Source organism: Pongo pygmaeus, chromosome 2, assembly GCF_028885625.2.
Source record: "Pongo pygmaeus isolate AG05252 chromosome 2, NHGRI_mPonPyg2-v2.0_pri, whole genome shotgun sequence".
NCBI classification, from domain to species: domain Eukaryota; kingdom Metazoa; phylum Chordata; class Mammalia; order Primates; family Hominidae; genus Pongo; species Pongo pygmaeus.
The window spans coordinates 33038422-33064844 of record NC_085930.1 but is presented as its reverse complement, the minus strand read 5'-3'; the positions used below and the strand labels follow the sequence as shown (position 1 = coordinate 33064844).

The window sequence follows — 26423 nt, the reverse complement described above, 5'->3', positions numbered from 1 at the left end:
ATTGTGCTTATCTAGTTGCTGTTTTGGTCCTTTTGTGGAGGAGGTGAGTAACAGGCGTCTCTAGTCAAACATCTTGAAGCCCCCTCCTATGCTCTCTTAATCTCTTCTGTATCTATTTCTCTCTCTTTGGAAAACACAGAGAGGGCAGAAGCTCCTCTAATCCATACTGATCTGAAAGAAATTAAAGTATAAACTTACTCTATCCACTTTCTAGTGTTGTTGTTGTTGTCTTTGCCATTATTAAAAACTGTAAGTGAATTGTTCTGGCCATCCAGACCATCATGGTGGTCATGACAATACTGACTAGCATCCATTCTTCATCCCTGCATCCCAACTCTAGTTACTCAATCCATGGTACAATAGCCATTGGGAATGAAAATAAAGAGCTCCAAGAACATTTATTAAAAACGCTTCCTAGGTGCAAAAGTGATTTTAAGACCCCCCCCTCCTTTAAAAGACTAACTCATTTCCACTTGTCCCAAAGACTGATCCTTGAGTCCCATTCTCATCTCCCAGAGCAGGTAAAATTTCTATCAAATAACAGTAATATCTTGTGATCATCTTCAAGTAGGAGCTTTCTCACAAATTCATCTGGGCTACAATATTTTAAGAAACTTAGCGTTTTCCAGCAGCCAAAAGATTTGTAAGTTGTATGCAGAAAAGCCACATTTCTGTATAGGCAGAGTGGGAAAGAATGCCCAGGTGCCAGCCAATCTGAAGAAAACATGTTTGTTCTGGTAGCCAAGTGTCTAACTAGGGACATCCTAATGACAGAGTGTCAGGTTGAATTTGGGGGATGGGAGAGAATCAGATAAATAGGCCTGGAAACCAAATTTAAAACCTTCCAAATCTCAGAGGAAGAATGTACATCCCAGGCTCAAATTGTAGAGCTCAGTTATGAACCTCTAGAGCAGTAAGTCCATGCATGATCCCAGAACACTCCTCTCTGACCCAGCCTCCAACCTCTGCCAATGAACAAGCCCTGACTCTTTAGTCTTGACCAAGTCCTAACGAGACTTTACTCACTTCACTCTCTGTATGTTCCTATTGGGTTCCAAAGGGCTTCTGGTTCTGGAACTTGGCTGAGCTAGCCCCCTCAGACCTGTCCAAGATCTTGGCCTGCCTGGTTTGGTCCTTACTGCTCTCCAAGCCTTTGAATCTGAGTCATACGTTGACCTCAGAAAACTTGTCCCATCTCACCCACCCATCACCATTACCTACGACTCCTAGCTCCAACCTCTTAGGATGTACAATGTAATTGGCCGATATCTTAGCTGAATCTACCTTACCATAATCCAATGGCAAGGTTGAAGGTATCAAACACCGAAAAAATCTTTTTTAAAACAGTCATAGACATGAAAGAGGAAGTGCTATCTCAGAAGCCAAAATAAATATCAACACAGACCATGGTTTGGCAGTCTCTAGACTGTTATGTATAAAATGTTACACTGAAGGCTAAAACTGTTGGACTCTTTAAGGGTACAAAAATGTGCATGGAAGTTCATCTCCAAGACTGGCAGGGAGAGTGGTGTGTTTCCACTTTAAACTACGTTACTATTTTGGGGTGTCAGACATTGTGAATTTTACCTTTTTTGGCACCGGATTTTTTTTTATTCCCGTAAATATTCTTGAACTCTGTTCTGGGATGAGCTTAAGTAACTTAGATGCAGTTTAATACTTTTGTGAATTGCTTTTTTATGATTTATTAGGCAAATATGGAGCAGTGCTCTAGACTGCTAATTATTCCCCACTACTGAGGCAAGGCCCTCCTGACTGTTCTACCAATACCCTGTGGATTATGGGTTGTCCAGTCTGGCTGGAAGGAACAGGCAATATTCCCAGCCTTTGGTGAGAGCCAGGCTCTGTTCTCTTCCCCCTACAAGCTTGGCCCCCAGGTCCCCAGTAGTTTCCCCACATGCAGGTGCTGGTCAGTACCATGCTGAATCCTTGAGGGCCCCCTCTGCAGTTATTGGGGTCCTCTCTCTCCATGCAGCTCTCTCGTTCCTGGTACTCTGTTCCATGAACTCTAACCACCTTGGTTTCCCCAGACTCTTCACACCTTCTCCTCAAATTGGGAGTCTGAATTGCACTTGAGTTCCTTTCCCTGAGTCTCAGCCTGGAAATTCTCTCCATGCAGCAAGCTGGAGCAGCCCGAGTGTACACCTTTTTGTCTCCTATTTCTTAGAGATTACTGCTCTTCATCACCTGATGACTGGTGTTTCAAAAATCATTATTTCATGTATTTTATCTGACATTTTTGGTTGCGTCAGGCAAAAGGGTAAATCTGGCCCTATTACTCCGTCTTGGGCAGAAACAGAACTTCTTTAAAACACTTTGCACTCAATACCAGTATCATTACACAGAACAGACAATCCTAAAACCAGTGTTTTTCAAAGTAAGGTCCTTGGACCAGCTATGCCAGAATCACCTGGGATGCTTGGCAAAGACACACTTTGCTACATCACATTCTCAGTTCTATTAAACATAAATTTCCTGCCACTAAAATGTGAGAATTGTTGCCATTGCCATGGCAATTAATTAGCAAAAGACAATGAAATCTTCTTCTGAAAGTCCAAAAATCGTTGGAACAGGCAATGGATTAAAAAGTCAAGGGTTGGGGGGATGTTAGGGAGAACAGTGGGAAGTCAGTTTCCTAGAAACTATGGCTCTCTGTTGCTAAATGAACCATTTTCCATGTAGCTGCTTCCTTCTCATTCATTGCCATGGTAGACACATGGTGAGATGGGTGCCTCTCCTGGGTGCCTCCACACAAGAGGCTCTCTGGGCAGCAAGCACTAAACCCACCAGGAAATTGTTTAACCAAAATTTGTGTTTCCCCCTCAGTCATTAAATAACCAATACAGCAATGGTAGCCACGCTCCCCAGCAATGAGTCTGTGGCAACAACCACATGGTCAACCTTTTGTTCTCCAATCTCAGGAACATTTGGAATTACCCCTCCATTATCTCGACCCACGACAGACCCATTTTCTGGGGGAGGAAACAAAGAGTCTAAAAAGCAGGTATGAGACTTCAACAGAATACAGGCATCTTCAGGCTGAGTTCACCAGAGAGGCAACAGGCTACACTACATAAGCACAGTTTTGCACAAATCTTTTCTGAGACTTGGTTTTGGTCATCTTGCTCATTCAGAAACTAGTGGCATGGCTCTCGCTGCTGGAAAGAAAGTGATAGAAGCACTTGTCCATGCTTGATCCAGTAGAGGAAAGGACAAAACAGAGTGTATCTCACATCCCAGATTATTATGTGTTCCCTATTTGAACCGTTACCCAAGCCTACCTATGTTTCATTAGCATTGAAGATATCCAGCAGGCAAGGGAGGAGATGAAAGCAGGTGGATACAGGCAGGGCCAGATGACCCAGGGACTTTTGGGCCGTTGGTAAATATCCAGATTTTGTTTTAAATGCAACAGGAAGCTACTGGAGGGTGTAACCAGGGAAGCAATGTGACTTTTAGTTGTATTTTTCAAGAACCACTCTGGCCGCTCTGTGGTGCATAGGTTATACGGGGCAAGAATCAAAGTCAGGAGACCCTTGCAGCAGTGCTATTTCAACCACACCCTGTGGACCAGTCCTAGTCTGCAAGCTGTTACCATCTACAAGGACAGGAACTGAGATGAAGTGTTTAGAGGCTTTTAAATATCTTGAAGTAGTTTAACATCGTGGTGATATCCAAGCAAGATTTTTTTTTTTTTCACAAAAATATAAGGCTACAATGGACTCAGGGGGTGGGGTGGGAAATGGTCCTTTACCACAGGTAATTTGAGAGCTCTTTGCAGTAATTCAGGGAAAGGGTGTGGACGCTTGAACAAGAGTGGATCAGGCACAGAGGAGACAGTGTTTCACTCTCCCAGGATCACAAATGGACAGTAAGAGGAAGCTGGAAGTTCAGGATACGGAGGCTAGAGCACCCAGTGACACCTCTGCCTCTGCCCACCTGCATTAAACCTGAGCATTTGCAAATTCTCTGAAAAGTGGCAACCAATAACATTGTTTCATTCCTGAAAATAATGTTACACATGGCATAAATGTTAACAGTTCAGACACTGGAGTGAAGCTACCCTGTATTTAAATCCTGACTTCACCACGGTGTGACCTTGCATGAGTTACTTAACCTCTCTGGGCTTACCAATAAAATGGGAATAATAATAGCCTCTTCCCGACAAGTTGTCCATGAGGGTAAAATAAGAAGAAGCCTGAGAAGAGGTTGACACCTAACCAACAGTCACTTAGTCATTAGTTGTTCATGTATCTTCCTGAGAAGAAAAAGCTTCAGAGCAAGATTGTGGTCACAGAATCACTCACTTCTGCAAAGTATCTTACATTGGACAAAGTCCCATCATACACATCACTTCATGAAACCTCTGCAATGACATTTAGAAGTAAAGAGAATCAGGTCCAATTTTCTGCTGAGGAAAATGAGGCTTAATTTATATAGAGAGGTTCCCAAACTTGCCCCAGGTGGATGAGGTATTGATTCATCTGCCTGCTCCCCCACTGGAAACAAACTGTCCAAGAAGTCATAGAAGCAGCAAGGAGAGGCCAGGTGCAGTGGCTCAGGCGTGTAATCCCAGCACTTTGGGAGGCTGAGGTGGGCGGATCACTTGAGGTCAGGAGTTCGAGACCAGTCTGGCCAACATAGTGAACCTCATCGTTACTAAAAATACAAAAATCAGCCGGGTGTGGTGGTGTGTGCCTATAGTCCCAGCTACTAGGGAGGCTGAGGCAGGAGAATCGCTTGAACCCAGTGGGCGGAGGCTGCAGTGAGCCAAGATTGTGCCACTGTACTCCAGCCTGGATGACAGAGTGAAACTGTGTCTCAATAAAAGAAGAAGAAGAGGAAGAGGAAGAGGAAGAAGAGGAAGAAGAAGGAGGAGGAGGAGAAGAAAGAGAGGAAGAAGAAGAAGGAGAAGAAGAAGAAGAAAAGAAGAAGAAGGAGGAGAAGGAGGAGAAGGAGGAGAAGAAGAAGAAGAAGAAGACGACGACGGAGGAGGAGGAGGAGAAGGAGAAGAAGAAGAAGAAGAAGAAGGAGGAGGAGGAGGAGAAGGAGGCACAAGGAGGAGAAGGAGGCACAACCTTTTTTACTCCCTTTTCACTCTGTCTTCCTCTGGTCTTTATCCCCAAGTTTTAGCCATGACATGATTTTGCTGTGAGCATTTTCTATAATTTTTTTCTTCCTTGCTAACATGTTTAATATTATTTAATTTTCATCAATATAAATTATTTAGACCAGGTCCAGGGGCTCACATCTGTTTTTCCAGCACTTTGGGAGGCCAAAGCAGGAGGATCACTTGAGGCCAGGAGTTCAAGACTAGCCTGGACAACATAGGGAGATCCCATCTCTACAAATAAAACAAAATTAAGTTAGCTGGGCACAGTGGCACACACCTGTAATCCCAGTTACATGAGAGGTTGAGGCAGGAAGATGGCTTGAACCCAAGAGGTTGAAGCTGCAGTGAGCTATGGTCATGCCACTGCACCCCAGCCTGGGCAACAGAGTGGGACCCTGTCTCAAAAAAAAAATGATAGATCGATAGATACACAGATAGAATCCCCAAATCTTTCCTAAATGCATTTCTTATTATGATGTAGCTCTCAATTTTGGTTTCTTTTAATCTGCCTTTAACAGTCTGCCATGATCATTAGTCTGAATTATGCCTGGTTTGTAAGGAGAAAGAAAAAATTAGATAATTGGTGAAAAACTCCCTGAGGTGAAGAAAGACATGGATCCTCAAATTGAAAGGACATATCAGGAGAAAACGTGTTTAAAAAAAAAAAAAAAGATCCATACCTAGACATATCAAAGTCAGATCTGGAACTTTTTCTTTTTTTTTAATTTAAAGTGTGTGGGTAGTTATATAAAACGTAGGTCTATTTGGATATGAAGAATGTATTCTGAATTTTATGAGAGTAGTTAATAATCCCAACAGTTTGATATTTTTTGGAGGAATATTTAAGGAACTAATATGTCTCGTTTTAAGAGATATTTGTCTGAAGTTCAGAAATTCCTTAAATTTCACTTTGGTTTCTTTTTCTTCTGTGAAATTTAAGATAAATTAAAACTAATATTTTTTACTGAAATGTAATTAGTGGTCAACTCTGGGTCTGAGATAGACACAGTCTCTACTAAGAATTGGGTCTATGTGGCAATCCTAGTTGTTGACTCACGTCAGAAAATGGACTAATTATACTTTTAGGTCATTGAGAGGGAATTCAGATGTCTCCTAAACACCTATGTTACTACCACAAAATAACTGCGGCACTGAGGGAAGTTTGGCTCCCAAAAAAGTGAAGTTAATAGGAGCTCTACAAAAATTGGTGAGAAAGATTCCACCTTTCAGCTTAGTTAGACAAGTGAGTTTTCATGGGAATGAGGCAACGGGATAAAAAGGTAACCTCTGTAAACATCCCAAGAAGAAGGAGTTTCCATCCAATTTATTTGTTTTTAATTAGAACCTTAGGTAGAGCTTTCCTCCAACTGCGACTGCTTGAGGCCAGTTCTAAGCTTCATCAGGAACGAAGGACACCAGCCCACCTGTGAGGGTTTGGAACTTTGGCTGGGAAACTCCTCTCACTAGATCCATTGTTCTCAACCCAGGCCAACCATCAGATCTCTGGGGAGCATTTCACCGATGCCTTGGCCTCACTCCACACCTTCTGAAATAGAATCTCCAGGGGCAGGACAAGCATGGGTGTATTTTTTAAATATTCCACAGGCAATTCAGCTGCACATTGGTTAAGTACCACAGGACTAGTCTGTAGAATTCTCAAGGGCAATGTGCTATCTTTTGGAGGCAACGGGAATGTTCAATGAAAAGAGAACTAAAATCAGATAAATTTTCATATTCTTTGCTTACTATACAAGTAGTACAGTTTACCTTTCTAAACATCAATTTCCTTAAGCATATCATATTTTTTAAAAATCAATTTTCTCATCTACTAAAAAGAATTTAATAAAATATTGTGTAGGTGTTTTTAAGCCTGTGGAATTATACAAGTAGTACAGTTTACCTTTCTAAACATCAATTTCCATAAGCATATCATAATTTTTAAAAATCAATTTTCTCATCTACTAAAAAGAATTTAATAAAATATTGTGTATGTTTTTAAGCCTGTGGTATTTCAGGAATTCTGGAGAAAGGTGCAGGCATACCACCCACTTCCTTGCTGTGGAAAGCACCACCTTGCTGGTCATTTTTAAAAAATTTCTCTTGAAGGAGAAATAAACTAAGCCACAGAAGATAGCAATCTTTGCATAAAACAGCAGGAAGGAAGGAGTCATTTGCCTCTGGACCTGTTGCCACTTCAAGATAGTTGATGGCACCAGAGGGGCCCAGGCTGCTCAGAAGCGGTGATGGGTGGATGTGGGAAAGGATTTGTTGTCTTCCGAGCTTTCTCTGAAACAGCCGAATGTGAGAGTCCTTGGCAGGGGCATTGAAAGTCAGACGAGACTGGAAACAGTCAATCTGATGGCTCACAGAGAGGAGCCAAGAGTCCAGAGAGAGGGAACAGTGCAAACAGGCCTCGTTCAACAAATGTAACCCTTTTACACTGTTGGTGGGACTGTAAACTAGTTCAACCATTGTGGAAGTCAGTGTGGCGATTCCTCAGGGATCTAGAACTAGAAATACCATTTGACCCAGCCATCCCATTACTGGGTATACACCCAAAGGACTATAAATCATGCTGCTATAAAGACACAGGCACGCATATGTTTCTTGCGGCACTATTCACAATAGCAAAGACTTGGAACCAAGCCAAATGTCCAACAATGATAGACTGGATTAAGAAAATGTGGCACATATACACCATGGAATACTATGCAGCCATAAAAAATGATGAGTTCATGTCCTTTGTAAGGACATGGATGAAACTGGAAATCATCATTCTCAGTAAACTATCGCAAGGACAAAAAACCAAACACCGCATGTTCTCACTCATAGATGGGAATTGAACGATGAGAACACATGGACACAGGAAGGGGAACATCACACTCTGGGGACTATTGTGGGGTGGGGAGAGCGGGGAGGGATAGCATTAGGAGATATACCTAATGCTAAATGGCGAGTTAATGGGTGCAGCATACCAGCATGGCACATGTATACATATGTAACAAACCTGCACATTGTGCACATGTACCCTAAAACTTAAAGTATAATAATAATAAAAAAAAAATGTAACCCAATACCACTGTTATGTGTTATAGAAAAAGAACATTCTTTCACTTGAGTGCTATTGTCTGTTCTCCAGGACACAGTATGTTCACGATATCTCTGGGTCTCAGTGGACAGATGGAGATGTGTGTATTTCATACTGCTGAGACTTTGTAAAAAACAAGGTCTGAACAATGTATAAAATATGGTCCCACGTTATATTTTAAAATAATATTTCTGTTTAAATCTATACCTGTGAATGGACTCTTGGAGAAGGTCTAGAAAAATATAGAGCAGACTATTAACAAAGTTTAATTGTGGGGAGAGTAGTGGAAGGGAAGAAACCAGGTAAATAGAAGGGGAACCATTACTTTTGACTCCATACAATCTATTTCAATTTTTTGCAACACGGGGATGTTGCTTTTTTAATTCTAAACACCACACAAAGGTAAAAATAGTTAAAAAAAAAAAAAAATAGCTATCAGCCACCAATGCCATTTGACCACAAGAATAATTTTTCTTTCTTGGAAATACTAAAAGCTATAAAGTGTAGGGGTTTGTTTGTTTGTTTGTTTGTCTCGTTCTGTTGCCCAGGCTGGAGTGCAGTGGCACAATCTCGGCTCACTGTAGCCTCCACCTCCCAGGCTCAAATGATTCTCCTGCCTCAGACCCTAAGTAGCTGGGATTACAGGCACATGCCACCACACCCGGCTAATTTTTGTGTTTTTACTAGAGATGGGGTTTTGCTATGTTGCTTAGGCTGGTCTCGAACTCCTGGCCTCAAGTGATCCACCCACCTCAGCCTCCCAAAGTGCTGGGATTACAAGCGTGAACCACTGCACCTGATCCAAGTACAGAATTTTTGAGTAATTCTATAAGAAAAAATCAGTACTTTAGATATAATTAGAAAAATGATGTCAAGAATGAATTAATATTTTTAAACTATGGCTATGTCTATGCTTATGATATCTACATAGAGACAAACATTATAATGGTTGATAAAAATTATTAATGAATTGCTTAACTATCCACATGCAAAAGAATGAAGGTGAACACTTATTACCTTACGCCATTTACAAAATTAACTCAAAATGGAAGAAAGACTTATACATACGAGTTAAAACTATAAAATTCTCAGAAGAAGACACAGGAAAAAGCTTCAGGACATTGAGTTTGGCAATCATATCTTAGATATGACACCAAAAGTGCAGGCAAAAAAAAAAATAAAGAAATTAGACCACCAACATTTTAAACTGTTATGCATCAAAAGACACTCAGTACTTTTCCAACTCAGTGGAAAGGTAACCCAAAGAATGGAAGAAAATATCTGCAAATAATATATCTGATAGGGAATAAATATCCAGAATATGTAACGAACTCCTACAACAACACGAAGAAAAAAAAACCCTAATTTTAAAATGGGCAAAAGATTTACAAATGGCCAATAAGCACATGAAATGATGTTCAGCATCACTAAACGTCAGGGAAATGCAAATCAAAACCACAACAAGATGCTTCACACACATTAGGATGTTTATTATTTTTTAAATTAAAAACAGAAAATAACAAGTGTTGGTAAGAATGTGGAGAAATTGGGACCCTTGTGTACTGCTGTGGGGATGTAAAATAAAATCGTGCAGCTGCTGTGAAAAAACAGTAGGATGATTCCTCAAAATATTAAAAATAAGGGGTGATCCAATAATTCCACTTCTGGTTATACACCCAAAATAACTGAAAGCATAAACTTAAATAGATATTTGTACACCAATGTTTATCGCAGCATTATTCCCAGTAGCCAAAAGATGGTGTATTAATTAGAGGCCTGGGTTCCCCAGAGAAACAAAACCAACAGGATACACACACACACACACAAACATACACGGACAGATTGATTTTGAGAATTGGTTCACACAATTGTGAAGGCTAGCAAGTCCAAAACCTACAGGGTAGGCTAGCAGGCTGAAGGTGCAAGGAAGACTTGCTGTAGTCTCAAGTTCAAAGGCAGTCTGGAGGCAGAATTCTCTCTTCTTGAGTGGAATTCAATCTTTTTCTATTGAGGCCTTCAATTGATTAGATGAAGCCTACCAACATTATAGAGGCCATACTCAAAGTCTACTGATTTAAATGTTAACCTCATCTGTATTAGTCCATTTTCACACTGCTATGAAGAAATACCCAAGACTGGGTAATTCACAAAAGAAAGAGGTTTAATTGACTCACAGTTCCACATGGCTGGGGAGGCCTCAGGAAACTTATAATCATGGCAGAAGGCAAAGGGTAAGCAAGGACCTTCTTCACATGGTGGCAGGAAACACAGAAAGCAAGTGGGGAAAGAGTCCCTTATAAAACCATCAGGTCTCATGAAAACTCACTCAGTATCACAAGAACAGCATGGGGGAAACCGTCCCCATGATCCAATCACTTCCCACCAGGTCCCTCCCTCTCCACATGGGGATTATGGGGATTACAATTTAAGATGAGGTTTGGGTGGGGACACGAAGCCAAACCATATCATCATCTAAAAAATATCTTCAAAGAAACATTTAGGATAATGTTTGGCCAAATAGCTCAGTACCGTGGCCTAGACAAGTTGACACATAATTAACTATCACAGGTGAAAACAACCTGAGTCCCTCTACCAATGAATGAATGGATAAACAAAAGATGGTATATACATACAATGAAATATTATTCGGCCTTAAAAAGGAAGGATATTCTGGCACATACCACAACATGGATGATACTTGGAGACATTTTGCTAAATGAAATAAGCTAAACATAAAAGAACAAATATTATATAATTCTACTTATATGAGGTACCTAGAATAGTCAAATTCATAAAAATAGAAAGTAGAATATTGGTTCCAGAGGCTGACAAAGTAAGGGGTACAGGGATTTATTGTTTAATGAGTATTAAGTTTCAGTTTGGGAAGATGAAAAATGTCTGGAGATGGATGGTGGTGATGGTTACACAACAATGTGAATGTACTTAATGCCATTGAACTGTAGACTTAAAAATGGTTAAGATGGTAAATTTTATGTTATTATATATTTTACCACAATAAAAAAAAGAATTGCTTACATGTACAGGCTTTACTGTGAGCCAGACGATATACTGAATGCTCTCCATGGATTTTCTCATGTAATGCGTATGAGTGTCCCCATTTTACAGATAATAAAACCTTCTAGAGAAAAGTGACTTGCTCAAGGCCACATTGGTAAGAAGCAGATCTGGAATTCAAACCCTCACAGTCTGACTTCAAAGCCTGTGTGCTTAGTCACTATGCCATACTGAAAAGAGCAACTACATTAGATAAAGAGCAACCTAAAACATTTTTCAAATATTTTAAAGTTGATTCAATACACAAAATATTTAAGGAATGAATTCCCAAAAAGATAGATGCCAAATCCAGAATGGGTATGATTAATAACTATATACCTAAAATAGACCTTCATTAATATTCACCATGAGAATATTCTTAGCCCAAAACCACAGCATGTCCAGAAATAAAAAGAGAAAGTGGGATGCCCCAAAAGCAGAAGTAGAATGTTTACCTGGCATCTGACCCATTTTCCCACGAGTCTTGGGACATTTTATAGTTTCTCTATTTGTTTTTTTACATAAAAATAGTGTGGTCACAACTTCCTTTTTCAAAGGGGACAGTCATTCAATTGACATGTATTGAGTGTCTGCTAGACAACCAGGTGCTATGTGGGTTTTGTTCAAACAAGGTGAAAAGACAGAGTGCATGCCTGCAATGAGATCTACATGTCTCCTGTTTCCATATGGAGCACGTTTCATAGACAAGATTCACATTGATATTCTGGCCCCGCCAGGCAAATTTTACCAAATCAATATCTCCAATGATTTTCCTTCCTTGTACTTCTCAACTATCACCACCACAAACAAGAATAGCAGCTGTAGCTGTATTATACCTAAGGTAGCATAGCCGATTGGTTAAGGCTTGGGCTACAAAGTTAGACTGGGTCTGCACCTGCCACTTGTTCACTGTGTAATCTTGGGCAAATTTCTTAAACTGCCTTTGCTCCTGTCTTCTCAACTAGAAAAACAGGACACAAATAGGTACCAACCCTCACAGGAGGATGTGAGGAGGACATGACCATCATCAGAACATCCACCATGTATTAAGTGATCAGAAAATATTAGTCACAGATGTATCAAATAGCCATCTGTGAATAATGGACTGTTCCAGGGATCTGGGGAGAAGAATAAATGATTATCTGAGAGAAAAAGGACCTTTAGAGATCATTTCACAGATGATGGCAAGGGGGACCACAACGGCTCAATGTCTTGCCTGAGGTCACACAGGTGGTCAACAGCAGCGTCAGGCACACCTCTCTACCACAGAACAATGCTCTCAGGGAAGAGAAAGCAAGGGAACTCCAAAGTGACTCTCCACTTAAGTGCATATTACAGTTCTTATCTACTTCTATAATTGTAAGTTATGAAGTTATATGTGTTAAAATGTGAGTAGATGATTCTATCAGCAGGATGAGAAAGAGCTACTCGGCATACACTATAGGCATGTATGTGGATAGGGAGGGTTGTAACAATCACATCCATGTCAAAGACTTTAGGGCATGGCCTGTTAACAAAAAGTAGCCTGGGTAACTGCCCTGAGCACCAGACCACTTAAACAGAGCTCCAAGACAGCCACCACGGAATGAGTCCAAAACACAGGGCCCAGACTCACTGCCTATCCCTACCCGCCCAACCTGCAGGACCTGGATGGAGGTTACAGAAGCAGTGGGGCAGATGGGAAGGGAATGCTGGGCAAGAGAGAAGACAGGACCCCAGGGATGGATTATTCCAGAAACACCTCTTCTGTGTAACTGCTGACAGTTCGGCTTGCCATCTCCCCACCAATCTACCTCCCAAGCCTCTCTTTCCTTATCGGGTAATTTATGCTGTCCCTTCCCACCTCTCCCACCTTTCCAAACTTTCCTCCAACTAACCTCCCACAGATTATCCCAACGTCCCAACATCCACAGGATAGCTCCTCACTTTCCAGCCATAGTGCCTTTGCCCCTGCAAAAGGTCTCCTTCCTCCTAAAATGTTCCTGCTCCTCTATAATCCCTTCCCTTCCTCCCATTCCCAAACCAAAACTGTTTGGCAAAACCCATTCCGAGAAATGCAAGCCCTTCTGTGAAGCCATCCTACAACAGATAGCCTTTTTCTATCCCCTGCACTTCAGAACCTTCTAGATCTTCCTAAGAAGATCAATTCTACCTCACTCCTCATTCAAGACTCTCTCTCCTTATAGCCTCATACAATGCTGGCTAGCAAGTGGTCAGCACTCAGTTAATACCAGTTGCTAGAGCAGAAGTCAGAATGGCAGCTGGGGAAACTGACGTGCAACAGCGCAGGCTGGGAAGGAAGGTAACAAAGAGTGAGTACAACAACAAAGACATACTATGGGACTATGGGCCAGAACTATTCCAAGAGTTTAATGTACGCTAACTCAGTCCTCGAGACAACCCCACGATGTAGGTGCCATTATTATTAGCACATTACAGATGAGGGAACTGAGAAGGAAACTCACCACAGAGGAGGAAATTCTCCATGTTACAGAGGAGGAAGCTGAGGCACAGGGGGGCTGAGTCACTTGCCCTAGGTAAGTTACTGTTGTAGGGCTGTGAATTGAACCAGGCCAGCTGGCTCTTTACATTGCTTCTCTGCAATACTGTTCTTTCTAAGCCTGCTTCCCTGCAAATCACTTCAGCTGCTCCATCCGCTTTGTATGCATTGCCTTTCTGAATCAAAAACACACTCAGAATTTTTTTTTCTTTTTTTTTTTAGACGGAGTCTCACTCTGTTGCCAGAGCTGGAGATGGCTGGAGTGCAGTGGCGTGATCTTGGCTCACTGCAGTCTCTGTCTCTTGGGTTCAAGAGAGTCTCTTGCCTCAGACTCCCAAGTAGCTGGGACTACAGGTGCGCACCACCACACCCAGCTAATTTTTGTATTTTTAGCAGAGACAGGGTTTCACCATGTTGGCAAGGATGGTCTCGATCTCCTGACCTCATGGTCAACCTGCCTTGGCCTCCCAAAGTGCTGGGATGACAGGCGTGAGCCACCGCGCCCAGCCTGCAACTTTTAATTATCGTACTAAATTCCCATCTACTGATTTCTGAGCCGGAAATTAAAGATCCATTCTATCCAGCTCTCCCATGACAGTAAATAACATATGACAAAAGTCTCAAATCCAAAACATTGGTTAAACAGAGGGGATTATAGATATTTCAGATGGAGTGGGTCTCAGGCCACTCACCTAACTGAATATTTTTCATCATTCTGTTTCTAAATCCTGAAATGTATAGCAGAACTATCTGCAAGCATGTACATATAACAATTTCATATTATTTTGATAGAATTATTGTTTTAATATACAATTATAAGGTCGGGTGCAGTGGTTCACATCTGTAATCCCAGCACTTTGCGAGGCCAAGGGAGGCACATAACCTGAGATCAGGAGTTCAAGACCAGCCTGGCCAACATGGCGAAACCCCGTCTTTAGTAAACATACAAAAATTAGCTGGGCACGGTGGCAGGCATCTGTAATCCCAGCTACTTGGGAGGCTGAGTCAGGAGAATTGCTTGAACCCAGGAGGCAGAGGTTCCAGTGAGCCGAGATCGTGTCATTGCACTCCAGCCTTGGCGACAAGAGCGAGACTCTGTCTCAAAAACAAACAAACAAACTACAACAACAACAACAAAATATATATGGTGTATATAGAGTATACTATATAGCATACATAGAGTATATATACTATATAGCATAGTGTATATATAGCATGTATATAGTATATATACATTACTATATAGTGTATATATACTATATAGTATATATATACAATTATAAGTTTATGAACACACAAGTGGTCTGTCACATGTTTGTTTGTTTTTAACTATTATAAAGGAATTCAGGTCTCCCACTATGGATAGGAGAATACCCAAAAGACATATATTTGACTTGCAACTACCTCCAGATTTAAGTAAAAAATCCAGCAACTACCTGCATAACCCAGGTTTTACATAATTTATATTAGACATCCTATTAACAGAAGCAAACGTGTTAATTCTGAAAAGATCAGATAATTTTCTCAATCTCCCATCGAAACAGTCCCAGAGTCGGGGATAAAAAACGATTTTGGCTTTACAAATGTCCACAGTATTTTCACAGAAAGAAAATAGAGAAATAAATTTATCAATAGATTCCGTTTCGGAGTTAGAGGTTTACAACAGGATATCAGTCACATTGCTGCTCCCAGGATATTTAAAACTAGCGCACCAAAAAAAAAAAAAATGAATAGCTAACCAAAAAAAAAAAAATTAAAATGTTAGTGAAACGGAAGAGAAGGGAGCGAAGGGTCCAGTTTGTCGCAGCAAGTGTTACTTTTCTCCCCTTGACGAAGAGAAAGCTGGTGAAAACAGCAAAAAGACACAGGATAGAGATCACGGCAAGAGAAATATGATATCCAGCACGTATCCAAAACTTACCCAACTTGGTCTGTTTACTCAACACTTTATTTTTCCCACTTTGCCAACTTAAAATCAGACAGCGGCTGGGCTTTTGTTGTTGCTGTTTCGGTTCTTTTGATCCCAGAGCCCCATGAAAATTAAACCGTGTGTTGGATGGGATCTGGCCACGTCTCGCATTTGGGGGGGGCGGGGAGGTTTTAAACTTGGGTCCCTAGTCGCTTCTTTGGGAAAACGAATAAATAATAAGTGGCGAGAAGGAGAGGACGTGGGGGACGTGCTCGGCTGACGTCGGCCAGCGAGGGGGCCGCACAGCTTCTCAGCACAGCTGTCCAGATGTGCTTCATCTGTTCCCCCCGCGGGGCACGGGCCTCGGCGGCCGCGGCTGGCACAAGCCCCAGCTCATTGGTGGCCGCGGCTCCTAACTTGCCGCCGATTGGCCGGGCGGCCCGCCACTCCGGAGGGCCTCGGGCCCGCCCCTCCCTCAGGCCCGCTGGCTGCATCCTAAGGGAACGTGGAAGTGCAGCGCCGTCGCTGATGTGGCACTCGGCGGCTGCGCGCCCGGGATGGCTCGGGGCCGAGAGGGAGGTTGCCTACTCCCAGGTCTTGCCCCTGCCCCGGCCCTGTTATGCCCCTCCTTTTAGACAGACCGCTTTGTTTAAACAGGATGATTTGTAGCCATTTGGGGGCTGAAAATAAGGCGGATGATTTGTAGCCGTTTGGGGGCTGAAAATAAGACGCGCCTGGTGCTTGGAGTGGAAGAGGCTGGGGCTCCGGGCTGCCCACGCCCCCAAAGGGCGTTCAGGCCACGCCTTGGGAGTCCTCTCTTCGCTTTCTCCAGGGAGCAAAATAATAGGGCCCAAGAGCCTGCTCCCTGGGGACGGTATTCTTTCTTTCGGTGGAGGGAAAACCTTAATGAAAACCCTTCGTTGAAGTCCTTATTAACCAGAATTGAAGTTGTTCCTGCGGAGATGACCAGGACTGGGTATGAGAGTGGTTTGGCAGACCTGCGTGGTTTTTTGTATTGAGTGATTGTCGTTGTAGGGAACCGAGAAATACTGCTTTGTTATGTGAGAACTGAGAAAGGACTGCACCAAACGTTGCTTTGAACTTGGGAAAGCAGTTGGAGGGTTAACCAGTTTTTTGATAGTAGGTTAGAAGGAGAGGAGGAAAGAAGAGATCTGCAAATCAATTGCCATTATAATTTGTGCATATTGACAGAAACGTTCCCTCATTGAAATATTAAGTGGGCAAGAGCTACACTCACTGGGCTGCACGCCAGGGAAGGCGCCAGACCCTGCATTAAACAGTTTTTACGTGCATTATCACATTTAATTCTTACAACTACCTTATAAAATAGATACTAAAATAATTTCCAAGACCCAGCACCTATCCCAGCCTGCCACAGATGTCTCCAAACATATGTTTGCAGTACTCCATCATAGGTACATAAACTCATCTGCAATTTGCCATCCCTGCAGGGATCAGAATTTATTATGAGTGTCCAAAGCTTTCACTACAATGATAATGTCCTGTTTGTTGGTGTATTTGTCATCTATTGCTGTGCAACAGATTCCCACAAACTTAGTGCTTTGTACAACACATGTATATCACTGCACAGTTTCTGAAGGTTGGAAGTCCAGGCATGGCCTAACTAGATCCTCTGCTTATGCTCTCACAAGGATGCAATCAAGGTGTCAGCCGGGCTGCATTGTCATCTGCAGGCTCTACTGGAGAAGAATCACTTCCAAGCTTTCTCAGGTCATTGACAGAATTCATTTCCTTGCAGCTCTAGGACTGACTCCCCAGTTTCTTTCTAGATGTGAGCTAGAGGCTGCCCTTAGCTCCGAAAGACTGCTCTTAGGCTCCCAATGACCATCCACAGTTCTGAAAAGCCAGAGAATAGAGATCACAGGGGCCACCTACAAGTCTGTCTGCCACAGTTGGATAGTCAGACACCTCAATTTCAATGGACCTGACTGCAATGTTATCGTAACTCTGTAAGACCCCCGCAAATGCAGGAGCCTGCTCACCAAGTAAAGTGGCACTACATGAGTGGAACCACAACACTCCAATCCTTCTGGCAGTCAAGGAAACCCACAAAGGAGCAATATTTGAATGTAGCCCTTGAAAGTAATGTGTCATGTGTTCAGCTCTCTGAATCATTTGTAATCTCACAATGCTGCACTTTTTATCACAGAAGCCACTCAACAACGGGCTGATAGTTCAAGGTATTGATTAACCCTCCACACTCATTACCATCAACAGGCATCTGATATTGACCAAAAATCACTAAAAAAAAAAAAAATATCCTTCTGCTCTCAGGAAGATGGAGTGGACATCAGTATTCCATTTCTCCTGCTAAGCACAACAAAAAATCCTGGACTTTATATATTTTCCAACATAAGAAACTCCAAGAGGTTGAGAGAAGAAGACAGATGAGCTAGAAATCTCAGAACCCAAGGAATGACATGATGCTGAGTTCCCTGGGCTTTCTTTCTGTTGTTTCTTTGTCCCAAACTTGGAGCTGAAGAAGACAGTAACCCAAAAATGACAACAGGCACAGACAAAAAAGTCTCAATGAACCCTGCTCTCTCTAGTCAAGGACCAGGAAATGGGAAGCTTAGAAAGACAAAAAAACTTTTAGGCAGTAATGGCTCTACTTCAGCCAAACACCACAGGAGAAACCCTGGCCCCACTCACTCCTACATGAACAGAAGCTGAGTAGAAATCCTAGACTCCCGCCTTTTCCAGGCTGTAACAAGGTGAAGATGCAGAAATCTTTAACAATGTATTACCAAACAGAATTCAGCAATATATAAAAATAATTATACACCACAACATAGTGGAGTTTTTTTCAGGGATGCAAAATCAAAATTCTAAAGTCAATCAACCTGGGCGTGGTGCCTCATGCGTGTAATCCCAGCACTTTGGGAGGCCGAGTCCAGCGAATCCTTTGAGCCCAGAAGTTTGAGACCAGCCTGGGCAACATGACACAACCCCATCTCTACACAAAATATGAAAATTAGCCCAGCATGGTGTCACGCACCTGTAGTCCCAGGTACAGGTGGGACTGAGGTGGGAGGATCACCTGAGCCTGGGAGGTTGAGGCTGCAATTGCCACTGCACTCCAGCTGGGGCAACAGAGTGAAACTCTGTCTCAAAAACAAAACAACAACAACAACAACAAAAAAACAAATGTCGATCAATGCAATTCCTGATATGAACAATCTAAAGAAAAGAAAAATCACATGAATATATCAATCAATGTAGAACAAGCACTTGACAAAATTCAGCACCATAAAAATGCTCAGAAAAAGAAGAATAGAAGGGAATTTCCACACTTGATAAAGAACACCTACCAAAGTACCTACAGCTGACCTTATACTGAGTGTGAAAGACTGGATGCTTTCCATACATACTTGGTAATTCTATTTGTGCAACATCCTTCAAGTTACAAAATTATACAAATAAAGAACAGATAAGTGGTTGCCAGGTATTAAGGAGATGGTGGAATAGGAGGGAAGTACGCTTGGCTATGAAAGAACAACATGAGGGATCTTTGTGGTGATGGAAATGTTTATTAATAGCTTGACTGTATCCATGGGATATTGTTGAGATATTGAGATATTGTAATTCGGCAGAACGTTACCATTGGGGGAAACTGGGTGATCAGTACACAGGCTTTCTCTGTATTATTTCTTACAACTTGCATGTGCATCTACAATTACCTCCAAACAAAAAGTTTAAAAAAATATTTCTGACTCTATCTCCCTCACTTGCTCCTGACCCCCACAATTTAATAATGCAGTTTGGTCACTGGATGCAACTCTCTCCAGAAAGGGATCATCTTGCTCAGTTGCTTCCTAGGTCATGTTCCAGATGAAAGGAGCAGAGGGTTAGGAAAATTTGGGATCCTGACCTGACCATTCTTGGGCATGATGTTTCATTCTTTCTCTTAATGGTAACACTAGGCCAGCTGAGTTGGTGTAACCTTCAGAGTTAGGCTGGACAAAAGGCTAGGGGATTCAAACTTAATTCTGGTTCAGCAACCTGCAATCTCTTGTTGGACTGACCTTGTCCTAGATCGTAAAGTTAATGAACACTTAAGAGTTGAGTTGAGTACACTGCTCACTGAGTCCTCCTACAGTATCCTGTGTGGGCCCAAGCAGTGGACATAAGGGATCTCTACAAACTTTATCAAAATGTACTATCCCTCCTGCACCTGACCCTCTGGACAAAAGGGCTTGGTGTGAATAGGGGATGACTGGGGTGAAAGGAAAGCAACAAGCCTGGCACATGAGGAAGATACACCTTAGACCCTGTGATATACAGAGGAAAGAGGGACATTAGTGATACTTTGTCTTTCAGAACTGCCTTAGAGCCTTCCTCCCCAGAGAAAATGCCTTAATGACACTCTCCCAAACTGTTGCAAGCACCTTAAATTTTACTGACTGTGGTTCTGCCACCCCATCAGATAGTTCTAACCATAATTTGATAACCATTCTCTTAACCTTACCAAGAAGACTGTTGACAACATCAAAGGATGGCCCCAACTCCTAAACTTCCACACCAAGCACCTGTCAACACCTCTGAATGTCTTCATCACTCCCATTCTCAGTCACTCTAGGGGGTAAACAAATGCCACTCAGCCAGTGGCATGAACAGACAGGACAGATAGGACTTGTTACCCTCAGACAGTCTTTCCAAAAACAACCAGCTTCAATTTTTCTAACTTAACTAAGAACCCCAAGACTTACCAACTAGCCAGGAAGCCACATTGGAAGAACTGTCATTTGTACTCCTTCCCCCAACCCCACTGATGTGGGTTCCCCTGAGGGCCCCAGCAATTGTCGACAATCCTGGTCTTTCTAGGGGAACCATGCACATCCCCAATACCATCCTTCTTGAGAAGTTTGGCATTAACTTGCCTCCCTCCCAAAAACATAGTGGGCCAGGCCTGGTGGCTCATGCCTATAAACCCTACACTCTGGGGGGCTGAGGAGGGAGGATTGCTTGAAGCTAGGAGTTCAAAACCAACCTGGGCAACATAACAAGACCCCATCTCTACAAAAAATTAAAAATTAGCCTGGCATGGTGGCATTCACCTGTAGTCCCAACTCTTCCAGAGGCTGAGGCAGAAAGGTTGCTTGAGTCCAGGAGGTTAAGGCTACAGTGAGCTATGATAGCACTGCTGCACTCCAGCTTGGGCAACAGAGTGAGACTCTGTCTGTTAAAACAACAACAACAACAAAAACCATAGTGAATTGCATCTTAGGAGTTGTCAGAAGAGACCTATTAACATTTGAACAAACACTACCAGCAGATTATGCAACTTTCAGATCACCAAGGAGATCTCTTTAAAAAATGAGACTACTCTGAGGCAGGAGAATCACTTGAACCTGGGAGATGAAGGTTGCAGTGAGCTGAGATCGTGCCACTGCACTCCCGCCTGGGCAACAGAGTGAGACTCCATCTCAAAAAAAAAAAAAAAAAAAAAAAAGTGAGACTACCCTTGGTTACTTGGAGAAGCTTCCCAGAGAGTAAATGACGCATTACTTATGCACACCCTCCTGGTAGTTTTTCCAACAACGGAAGTTGTATAATTAGAAATGATGGGCCAGGTGCGGTGGCTCTGGTCTGTAATTCCAGCACTTTGGGAGTCTGAGGCAGGCAGATGGCTTGAGCTCAGGAGTTTGAGACCAGCCTGGACAACATGGCAAAGCCCCATCTCTACAAAAAAAATACAAAAAGTTATCCGAGCATGGTGGCACACACCTGTTAGTCCCAGCTACTTAGGAGGCTGAAGTGAGAGGATCACCTGAGCCCAGAAGGCAGAGGTTGCAGTGAGCTGAGATCACTCCACTCTGCACTCTGCACTCCAGCCTGGGCAACAGAATAAGACATTTTCTAAAAAAAAAAAAGGGATGATGCAAGACTTACCCCTTACTTTAAATGATGTCATCAATGACACCACTTTGGTCCTTAAATGCATTCAAGTCAGTCTCAACTCACTAGCCAGGATTGTTATAGATGATAGACTTTCTCCTTACAGACCAAGTCAGGGTCTGTACCATCACTCATACATCCTATTGAATCAAGATTAATGCCTTTTTGGGCCAAGTGGAAAGGTCAACACAGAAACCTAAAGAAAAAGCCATTTGGCTTTCAAAGATAGATTCTGATGGTTTGTGGCGTTTGGTCAGCTGGTTTAATCCAGGATCCTGGGCAGAAAGGGAGGTAGATTTGAAGTCAATATTCTGGGACTCCTGATATTTGGAGTCCTGTTGATGGTAGCCTTAATTAAATGCTGTATGGGACAAATTAAAGAGATTTGGTCCCAGCCCCTATTGGTCAGGTTAATCAGATTGGCTAATGGAGTGGCATATTCATGGGAAAATTTGCCCCAAGTGAAGATAGTATTATAAAAACAAGGGTCAATATTGTTAGGAGACAATTCACTGATGTCTCAGGTTTCTGCATATCTATGAACAGAGACACAGAGAGCCTTTTTTTAGACTATCAGCTCAAGAAGGTAAAGCAAACAGCCTTGGAAAATAAAGATAATGCCTCCTTCCAGAGGAGAGGGCATTTTAAAAAAATAGAGACAATGTCTTATTTCAGGGAAGAAGTTGGAAAGGTTTGCTTGCAAGCATTATAAAATATTGGAAGTTTCTAAGCTCAGAAACCTGCTGCATGTTTAGGCATCAACTGGCCCTCACCATGTCATCCTGTAGGATTTGGTATTCTGGAAACCAGTGCGAATGCTGATAATCTGGCTCCTGCTATGACCATGAATAATAAACCACCTTTTGTCCCTGATGCAAGAGTCTCATGTCCTTTGTCATCATCCACAACACTGTGGTAGACTAGTTTGTTAGCTTACATATAGGGGAAAATCTTAGATCCTTCACAGTTCTTAACAGAAACACCATGGTCTATTAGCCATCACCACAGATCCCTGCCAGCCAAGGCACTAAGTACTCTGGCAAATACTGGTACTCTGACCCTGTATCCCATTACAGTAATTAAGTCCAGCTTATCCTCACCTGCACTCTCATAGGGAGCCAAGCACTGTGGCAGTATCTCCTATTGTTAAATAGTGGATGGTACCAGTGCTCAAAAACACCAAGTGCATTACTCCTTTACTGATGAATTCCTTATTATTGCAATGGATTCAGTTTACTCTGGGTTCTCTTGGGCAACATAATCAAGGGATGAGATATCTAGTCTCATATAATAAGTCTACCTCCCCAAGCCCTCTGATCCTCCCTCCCTCAATAATCTGCCAAGGCAGATCTGGCATTTCCACCTTTTTTTCTTTGTATTTTTTTTTAGAGACAGTGTATTGCTTTGCCACCCAGGCTAGAGCACAGTGACACAATAACAGTGGCTCACAGCAGCATCGAACTCCTGGGCCCAAGTGATCCTCCCACCTCAGCCTCCCGAGTAGCTGGGACTACAGGTGCATACCACCATGCCCAACTAAATTTTTATAATGTTCTTGTGGATATGGAGTCTCATTATATTTTTCAAGCTGGTCTCAAATTCTTGGCCTCAAGCAATCCTCTCAAAGTGCTTGGATTGCAGGCATAAGCCACCACACCACCTCTTTTATTGTAAATCCTTATCATGCCCAAGCTTCAAGGAGTCATTCCAGTAGGCTACTAGTATAGACTCCAAATGTCCTTTCCAGGTTACTAAATTCAGAGTCATAAGAGAGTGCTACCATGTTGATAAATTCTTCCCTGTCTGGTCGATATTTCACCGCATATACTCCAATATTCACATATGTTCTAATATGAATCCTGCTGATTCATATTAGCTGGGTCCTGAAATTCTTTTGGAAAGCAAGATATTTAATCTTGGTGAAGACTGTATTTCTCCTCTTAAGCTGTTGGTCTGTAGGCAGTGACATATAGCATGAGCTAATCTCAAGAAGGGTGAACATCGCCCTGTGAAGCAGCCATCTGAGGGAGTTTTTTATGGTTACCAGGAAAATGAGACTAGTCTCCTCCAGAAGAGGGGAAGCAACTGCTTCTGCGAAGCAAGTGCCTAAGGGTTAGGGCACTTGCTCCCTTTTGCCATCAGAGAATTCCCTGGGACTGAAAGTGAAAAATACATATTGAGTGCTGGAAATGAGATGCTGTTCACCTGAGGTAAAGCTGCACTCAGAAGGAGCTCTCTACTACAGTCGCAGCAGAAATCTGAAGTAGGATAAGAGGATATGATGCAAGGTATCGGCTACAGCTACCAAGCTAATTTAAGGGGGAAATGGAACAGGCAAAAATATGAAATTTAAAAGAAATTAATAAAGGAGAGAAAAGGGAACACAAAACAGATGAAGCAAATAGGAAGCACAGAGTAATATGGTAAATTTAAACAGCAATATATCAGTAATTACATTAAATGTAAATAAACCAAACACTTCAAATAAAAGACAGATTGTCAGAGTAGATAAAACACACACACACACGCACACAAATGCATATACAGGTATATGCTGTTTACTAAAAAAGCACCTAAAATATGAAGACAAAGAAAGATTGTGTATAAGTGGATGGAAAAAATAAACATATGAACAGTAATCAAAGGAAGGCTAATATGGTCATATTTTAATACTAAACAAGATAGACTTTAATGCCAAAAACATTAATAGAAATAGAAATATTTTGTGATGATAAAAAGTTCAATGCACTAGGAAGATATGACAGCTCTAAGTTATATACACCTAATAAGTTATATATGCCTCAAACTATGAGGAGAAAAAATAGGCATAAATACAAGAATAGCCAGGGGTGGTGGCTCACGCCTGTAATCCCAGCACTTTGGGAGGCCGAGGTGGGCAGATACCTTGAAGACACGAGTTTGAAACCAGCCTGGGCAACATGGGCGAAACCTTGTCTCTACCAAAAAAATACACAAATTAACCAGGCGTGGTGGCCTATGTCTGTGGTCCCAGCTACTCCTGAGGCTGAGGTAAGATGATCGCTTGAAGCGGGGAGGCAGAGGTTGCCATAAGCCAAGACCTTGCCTCTGTACTCCAGCCTGAGCAACAGAATGAGACCCTGCCTCAAAAAGAAAGAAGGAAGGAAGGAAGGAAGGAAAGGAAAGACAGGAAGGAAAGGAAGGAAGGAAGGAAGGAAATAGAGTGACAGAAAGTAGATCAGTGGTTGTCTAGAGCATGATCGGAGGAAGGAGAAAAAGGGAAGGGTTCCAAAGGGGTATATATGTCAAAATTTATCAAGTTGGTAAATTTTATGTTCTGTATATTTAGCCACAATAAAAAAAGGAAATTATCAAATTGTCATTTAAAATATGTGCAGTTTCACGTCTGTTTATTGCGGCACTATTCACAATAGCAAAGACTTGGAACCAACCCAAATGTCCAACAATGATAGACTGGATTAAGAAAATGTGGCACATATACACCATGGAATACTATGCAGCCATAAAAAATGATGAGTTCATGTCCTTTGTAGGGACATGGATGAAATTGGAAGTCATCATTCTCAGCGAACTGTCGCAAGGACAAAAAACCAAACACCACATGTTCTCACTCATAGGTGGGAATTGAACAATGAGAACACATGGACATAGGAAGGGGAACATCACACTCTGGGGACTGTTGTGGGGTGGGGGAGGGGGGAGGCATAGCATTAGGAGATATACCTAATGCTAAATGATGAGTTAATGGGTGCAGCACACCAGCATGGCACATGTATACATATGTAACTAACCTGCACATTGTGCACATGTACCCTAAAACTTAAAGTATAATAATAATTAAATAAATAAATAAATATGTGCAGTTTATCATATACTAGTTATACCTTAATAAAGCAGTTCAGAATGGTGTATTTAAGCAAAATAATGTAAAAAACACCATTACACAAAAATCTTTGATCCCACAATTATTATTTCTTAAGAATGGCTTCCTATAAGGAAATGTACTGGGTGAAAGAGTAATAATATTTGCAATATTCTTGAGACACAAATTACATTCAAGAAAGGTTGAACAAATCTCGTCTCACTCTCCCAAGTACTGAGAATTACTGGTTAAAAACATTTGCCAATTTATCATTTTAAATAGCCTCTTGTTTTCATTTACATTTTTATTAGTATAGGCACCATATTTTAGAGGGGTTCAAAGGAAGCCATTTAGGGCAATGTGGCTGTGGAGCTTAGGTTTTGTAAGGAATGATGGATGGTGCAGGGATGTTCACCTGAGGAGACCCCATGGGAACAGAGAGGCAGAGAAAGGCATGAGAGCTCTTAAAGGAACAGTAGTGACATCATTCAGGAGAGGATTAAGACCTTTGCTTTGGGGTACCAGAGGGAAATAAAAAGACCAAGTTCCATGTGGATGGAATCCTTCAAAGAAGATTTCAGCTCAGGATGAAAAACGATCTTTTCATTTGGACAGGATTATAACAATATCAACTACTAGAGCTTTAATGCAGTGAAATAATTAATAATAGTTATTATTATTATTATTATTATTATCATCATCATACTATGAAGGTTAATCTGCTTTCCTAGCCCTTAAACTAATCAAGAAAAGCTGGGGAAACTTGGCAGACACATTGCAGAGGGAGTTCCTGCCTCAAGTGGGAGTTTGAGCTAGACAGTCTTGAATCATGATCTTTAAAAGATCTCTGATTTGTTATTCTCATTCCTCCTCTTTCACTTTTTTTCTATTTGCTCCTGTACTTCTCTGGGAATAGTGACTTATCTATCTCATTATGTT

General features: G+C 41.9%; 1 protein-coding gene across 4 annotated transcripts in view; it reads right to left on the bottom strand.

Annotated features, from left to right (window-relative positions):
* Positions 1-16058, bottom strand: part of TMEM45A (transmembrane protein 45A) — an 82809-nt gene extending 66751 nt beyond the window's left edge. For 2 of the 4 annotated variants that reach the window (XM_063661515.1, XM_063661514.1), the window contains exon 1: positions 15695-16039. The gene's annotated coding sequence lies outside the window, so the exon portion shown is untranslated. Of the gene's footprint in view, positions 1-15694 lie in introns of all 4 variants that reach the window. The other 2 variants (XM_063661517.1, XM_063661512.1) reach the window with 2 other exon arrangements.
* Between the last annotated feature and the right edge of the window lie 10365 nt (positions 16059-26423).